This window comes from Ammospiza nelsoni, chromosome 2, assembly GCF_027579445.1.
Source record: "Ammospiza nelsoni isolate bAmmNel1 chromosome 2, bAmmNel1.pri, whole genome shotgun sequence".
NCBI lineage: Eukaryota > Metazoa > Chordata > Aves > Passeriformes > Passerellidae > Ammospiza > Ammospiza nelsoni.
Genome location: NC_080634.1, coordinates 57644861 through 57650690, shown reverse-complemented (window position 1 = coordinate 57650690; position 5830 = coordinate 57644861). Strand labels below are relative to the sequence as shown.

The following is a 5830-nucleotide window of genomic DNA, read 5'->3' as shown; positions in this document are numbered from 1 at the left end:
CGCCGGCTCTTTCCTTGTGCATTTCCCCGCCCCGGGGCAAGCTATATTTAAAGTAATAATAATATCAGAGCCCTTCTTGAAGTGACACAAAGGAAAGCACGCGCACACGCTCCTGAGAAAGCAGCCTGCACGGAGGAATTACTGATTGCAACAGGAATGGAATTTCTCCCTTGCTGCCTTGTTCGGATCGTCAGACCTCCCACTCTCTGGATGTCAGAAACTGCAAGGTAGCAACAGCAGAGGAGGGCAGGGGAGGGCAGAGCAGAGAGGGTCTTTTTGGTAAACCAGCAGCTTTTTCAGTGCTTGTTTAAGAGGTTCTCTGCTTGGGGGCTTTTTCAGTACATGCTTTCAATTTGCAGCGGGTGGCTCACAAACAGCTGCATGCAATTACAGGGATTTACAGGATGCAGGCTTGAGAGAGACAAAATCTAAGGCTTGCAATGGTAGATACTAGTGAAATATGTAAGTGAGAAGTTTTTTCCCTAAAGAGGGGAAATTCCACCAGCCTTAAAAGGCAGGCATAATAGTCAGTCCCCTTCAGTTTTAACTCCAGGTCTGTGCTGACATATGAATCAAATTGGTAATAGATATTTATAAAAAACTGGAGTCACTCTGATGTCACACTCTTTTGTCAGGAGATAGATGTAAATGCTAACTCCAGCAGCCTGTCCCAAGCAGGCATCCCGAATGAAACAGTTATGTAAAGCAAAGTGTGTAGAGCAAAGGGGAAACAAAACAGCCTGACACTGCTTCTGCCTTTTACTTCTGCTGCCTGGACATACATGAAGAAATAGCCAACTCTTCCATTTTCAACCTAAAAAAAAACAGCTCCCAGACTTTCTGAGACTTAGAGTTGTCAAAAGTGTTGCTGAGTGGGTCTGCTGCTCACCTGCACATCCTGAAATATATTACAGACTTCCCTCATGGTGGGAACAATGGCTTTAAACAGGCAGGCTCAGGCAGGTCACAGTGAGAGCTCAGAGAGGTGCCAGTGTCACTGGGAACCCGTGAGTCCTGGCAGATCCTTGGGAGCTGCAGGCTGCTCCCATAGCTTAGCCCTGTATGCAGCACTGATAACCCTGCTGCAGATCCCAGGGAGCTTCAGACACATGTAGCCTTACTAGACATGTGCTGATCTCTTCATGGACCCAAAACCATACCAAAGTGAATCTCAGGGCACACACTGAAGCCCATTCAGATCAGTGGGGCACAGTTAAAGAAAGCCTTTCACAGTAAAGTTTTTTGGAGCCAGTTTTACCCACAGGTGAACCCAGCAAGACTGGGCAGATGAGGCAGTAGCTCCCACTAATGCCCATGTGGGACTTGGAAATGTGTCATGGCAGTGCTAGTTTCCCAGGTGAGGCCAGAAGACTATCAGACAACACAAACTGGTAAAAAAAAAAAGGTGGTAATGCTGGATTTAGCAAGAAATGTTTTGGCCCTGACAGTCTAACCCAGAAGCCAGACAAGGAACTTTTCTCTCTCCTTTCATACAATAACCAAATGGGTTAGTGTGTTCACCAGGTGAATTTGGCATCCATGCTCCACAGGGTTTGGTGCCCGTCCCCACAAATGTGAGAGTGCATATCTGATGCAGAGGGTGGGCTCCAATTCTGCTGAATGCAGTCACTGTGCAGAACAGGGCTCAGGACCCCTTGGCTAGGGCTGCATACCACCTTTGTGAGGAGCCCAGGGGTCCTGCTGCTTTCTTAGAAGGCTGGCTCTGGGCCCTGACAGCTATAGCGTAGCACTCATGGGTGTGTCATGGGTGCCACTCCTAAGAAAGAGTAGCAATATGTTTATTGATACAACCCAGTAATTTTGCCAAGCTTCATGGTAAATGTGAGGAGGGTTTAATAAGATCTGATGACAAGGTGCACTTGATTATTTATGGCATAAAGGACAGGGTCAGACAAATCAGGCAGGGAGAGAGACTCTCCTGTTGAGTCATGAGGCTCAGAAAAGACCTCCTTGTGTTCTAAAGTGTTCTAAACTCCTTCTTAGAAGGGAGTTTATGTGTGCCGAATTCCAAACTTAGTACACAGTTTATATCTGAAGGATTATATGTGCACAATCAATCTTTTGTGTTACTTAGCTAAGATTTCAGAGTTTTACCATGCTATTATTCATTTACTGAGAATCTCTTGAGTCAAGGGATCTCTCAACTCTGAGGAGTAACCTTGAGGGCTACTACTCAAAGCAATGGCCCTGGCAAACAGTCCACTGCTCTGCAGGAGAGATCAATGAGCCCTGGCTGTTCACTATTTATGAAGTAAGATAATTGACTTCTTGTCATATTTGCATATCAGCTACAGAAGTTAATTTCTTCCAAACTTGGCCTGAGTTGGACCTTGACAAACAGTGTGGTTGGGTGTGTGCAATGACTCATTTAAAACTGCAGCTCTACTCAGGACATCAAGAACATCAAGTGAAGTGCAAGCCAGCTGAATGTTGCCTTGCCTAAGACCTTGCAGCTACAGTTGTAAACTCTCCATTTAAGGACTGCACTGTTTACTTTGGTGTATCTGTAGACACATGAGTATCTACCACAAGGTCTGAGCACCTTCTGAAAATTTAGCTTTCCTGACAGAAAGCAGTTTGACATATGTGAAACTGAGGCACAGGCATATTAAATTTTCTTGTAGGTTTGCACAGGAAGCATTGATAAAGAAACTAGTTTTGTGCAGGTTGACATATCAGAGACAAATTTGTGATCTTACATCTTCTAGCAAGTGTGTTGGATGTGCAACTGATCATGAGTTTATCGTATTTTTTATCTCAGGATTTTTATTTTATTTTGACTGCAAAAGTTACTCATCTCACCTTCTCCCAAGAACCTGAAAATTGCTTTCCTTCCATAAAGTATCACTGCAGCTATCAAGCAAAAGAGTGTCCAATCTTCATTTGCAGAGCCCAACAAAAAGAGAGTACCAGGGCTCTCATCCATCTGCAAAACCAAGAGTGAGCCCTACCTTGAGAATTCGGTGTGGAACAACTCCTGGGTGATCAGTCATGTCCAAACCAGCCTTGACCACTGCTTTTCCTCAAGGTGGAAAGATCTGGGAAGGTGTAGGTGCCACGCTCTTCCACTTTAAACCAAGGAGTTTGCAGGTGGAGAGCAGCAGAGCCCTGGACGCTGCGACCTGCAGTCCCAAGCAGTGTGTCTGCGCTAAGAGCAGGCAGCTGCGCTCTGCCCCAGCCCATGGAAATTAAGTGGAATATTAGCTTAAAATGGCAATAATGTGGTTGTGGTAGACAGAAAGCAGTCTCTAGAAACACAGCTGGCATGGGAACAGACTGCATATTGCTTTTTAATTTCTGGAAGGCACCAACGTAACAAATTCATGACAGCCCCTCCCCTGTTCCCTAGCTCTGCTTGGAAATTTTTTGCAGGCCATTATTTTGTTCTCTTCAGCAGGGATTTTATGCTTGGCATGGTGCACATAAACACTTCCTAGAAATGCTGCTTTTCAACAATTTTCATCTGAAAGTGGAGAAGTTAAAAATCTAGTTTACATAATTCAAATTTGGTGTTCTCATGATTGTTTCAGGTGTAAAAATCCCCAATTTCTGAGCTTGCCATTGCTCTCTGGCATTCTGAATAGATTTTGTAATCAGTAAATGTAGGAGTAACTGAGGATGTTAATCAATCACTTTTATATCTATAAGTGGATAGATATGGAGGCAAGTGAAATGTGAATAATTTGTGCTGCTGTTGAGACTACTACAGTTTGGTGTCTCTGTTTGCATTTATCAGGGGCTGTTGGATGTGAATCAGAGGCTAGTTATTACAAACCAGGACTAATAACTAAAAACCCTCCTCTCTTTTTGATGCAGTTAAGTTCATTCTGGACCTCTCAGCCTTCTAGACCCATGCCATTGTAGTGAGGTGACAACAGCTTGACATGAGCCTTCTGAAAATCATGCTGGAACAACATCCCTCATCTCAGCCTTGCTGTTCACAGGTGATGGTCCTGAGCAAGCTGGGTGTTGCAGCACCAGAGCACTGTGTCCTGGTGACTGTAAACCTGAGGTGAGTAACTGGCATGGTGTTGTAGGAGTCTTTGCTGTGAAACAGGATGTCTGTAATAATTTGCTCTGAATTGCTTTTGAATGACAATGGAGTATGAGAATTTGAGGCTGAAGAGAAAGCTGGAATAACTCAGTCTAACTACAATTTCCAAGTAAAAAGAAAATATACATACGTATATATATATATATAACTCAAGCTCTCTAAATTTTTTGTCTATCTCACACACTAATTCTAGTTTCAATCTCTGTTCAATCCCAAGTGAAGCTGAATTCATAGCTTGCTTTTAAAAACCTGATTGTCTTATTCATCCCTGTGTTTTGGAAAGATGTGCCATATTCCTGAAGATTTGTGGGGTGTCATCCTTTCCAACCACATTATTAGTTCAGGATCTAAAAGTTCCTGTGCATACTTACAGTGCCAAGGGGAACTCAAATGTGAAAGAGAATGCAGAGCACCTTAAGACATATCTTTTATCTGCCTAAACCCATGCACTGGGGTCAGATTGGTAACACTGTACCTTCAACCCCTTTAGGTTGTGTCATTCCAGTGGAGATCAATAGAATTACTGTGGCATAAAACTGATGGAATGATTAGTTGGCTGGAAATTAGAGTCAGAATTATTTATTTTTCTCGTGCTATTTTACCCATTTAAAAATTTATCTCCCTGTATCAAAATTTCTTAGTGGGAGGAAAAGTTATGAAGGATTTTGATTTGGAAGTATCCAAATATATTGCTTCAGTCTTGTTGTTCTAAATATGATACTTTAATATTGTTGTATTAATAATATTTTCTTATGAGCCAGCTAACCAGCTGTGATGCAAATTGTCTTATTCCCAGATTCTCCTGGGCAATTCATATCCACCATGACAGCACACCCAGAGGCAGTTTCAAGTTGAACTGAGTTGAAATAATATATTCTTGTTCAGCTAAAAAATAAACTGAAATATTTGGTTTGGGTCAAACCCATGTATTGAAGAAAATACTTTGTTTGTTTTTTTTTCCCAGAGGAAACCTGAATGCTTCAGGCAAAAGTGATTTGATTTTTCCTTGAATAAAAAGTTGATTTTGTGGAAACTTTATTTCCCAACAGAGGCTGAACTGTTGGGGAATGTCCCTAAACTTTTGTGCTGAAGCAATGAAAGGCCTCTGATGCTTTAAGGAGGAGCTCTGCCTTATTTAAAGAAACCTCTCTGAAAATCTATGCTTTATTTTGGTGAAACCTGAAGGGAAAGATTCTTCTCCGTATCTTGCTCTCAGCTGTAAATATTAACTATTTATATACCTGACAATGACCTTTCATACCACAAGAGGCATCTGCAGGCATTTAACTTACTAAAACTTGTTCTGCTTTGAATATTTTCATTTCAGTTCTGCTAGCTGATAGGTTGGCTTGCAATGAGACAACATTATGTTGTATTATGGTCAGCTGAGTTACAATTTGGCCGGTTTTTCTGTAGCTAAAATTTTACTGCATCCTGACACACATCACTGCAAAGTCCATTATATAAATCTCCATATTCCATGCATTAATACCTGAACCTCTTCCACTATCTTTTTCCTCAGTTCAAACTTCCAAGCAGTAGTGAGCCTTTTCCACTTGATTTGCTTCTGCTTATTGCTTCAAGATGCACTTGCTGCCCACAATTAACACTGGTCATCATCCAAAGCCTGTCTCCTGCCAGCTGTTACCCAGTGAAATAGCAGCTTTTTAATGGGGTGACCAAAACCTATACACCATATTGCAAAGGTGGCTTTGTGCGAACTTTCTGCCAAGACAGCATCATCTCTGGGGAACC

General features: G+C 42.2%; 1 long non-coding RNA gene across 1 annotated transcript in view; it reads left to right on the top strand.

The window, feature by feature from the left end:
* The first annotated feature begins 89 nt into the window (after window positions 1-89).
* Window positions 90-5830, top strand: part of LOC132070336 (uncharacterized) — a 9797-nt gene continuing 4056 nt past the window's right edge. The window contains exons 1-2 of the long non-coding RNA XR_009417949.1: window positions 90-227; window positions 3838-4033. This is a non-coding gene — a long non-coding RNA (uncharacterized LOC132070336). The remainder of the gene's footprint in view (window positions 228-3837; window positions 4034-5830) is intronic.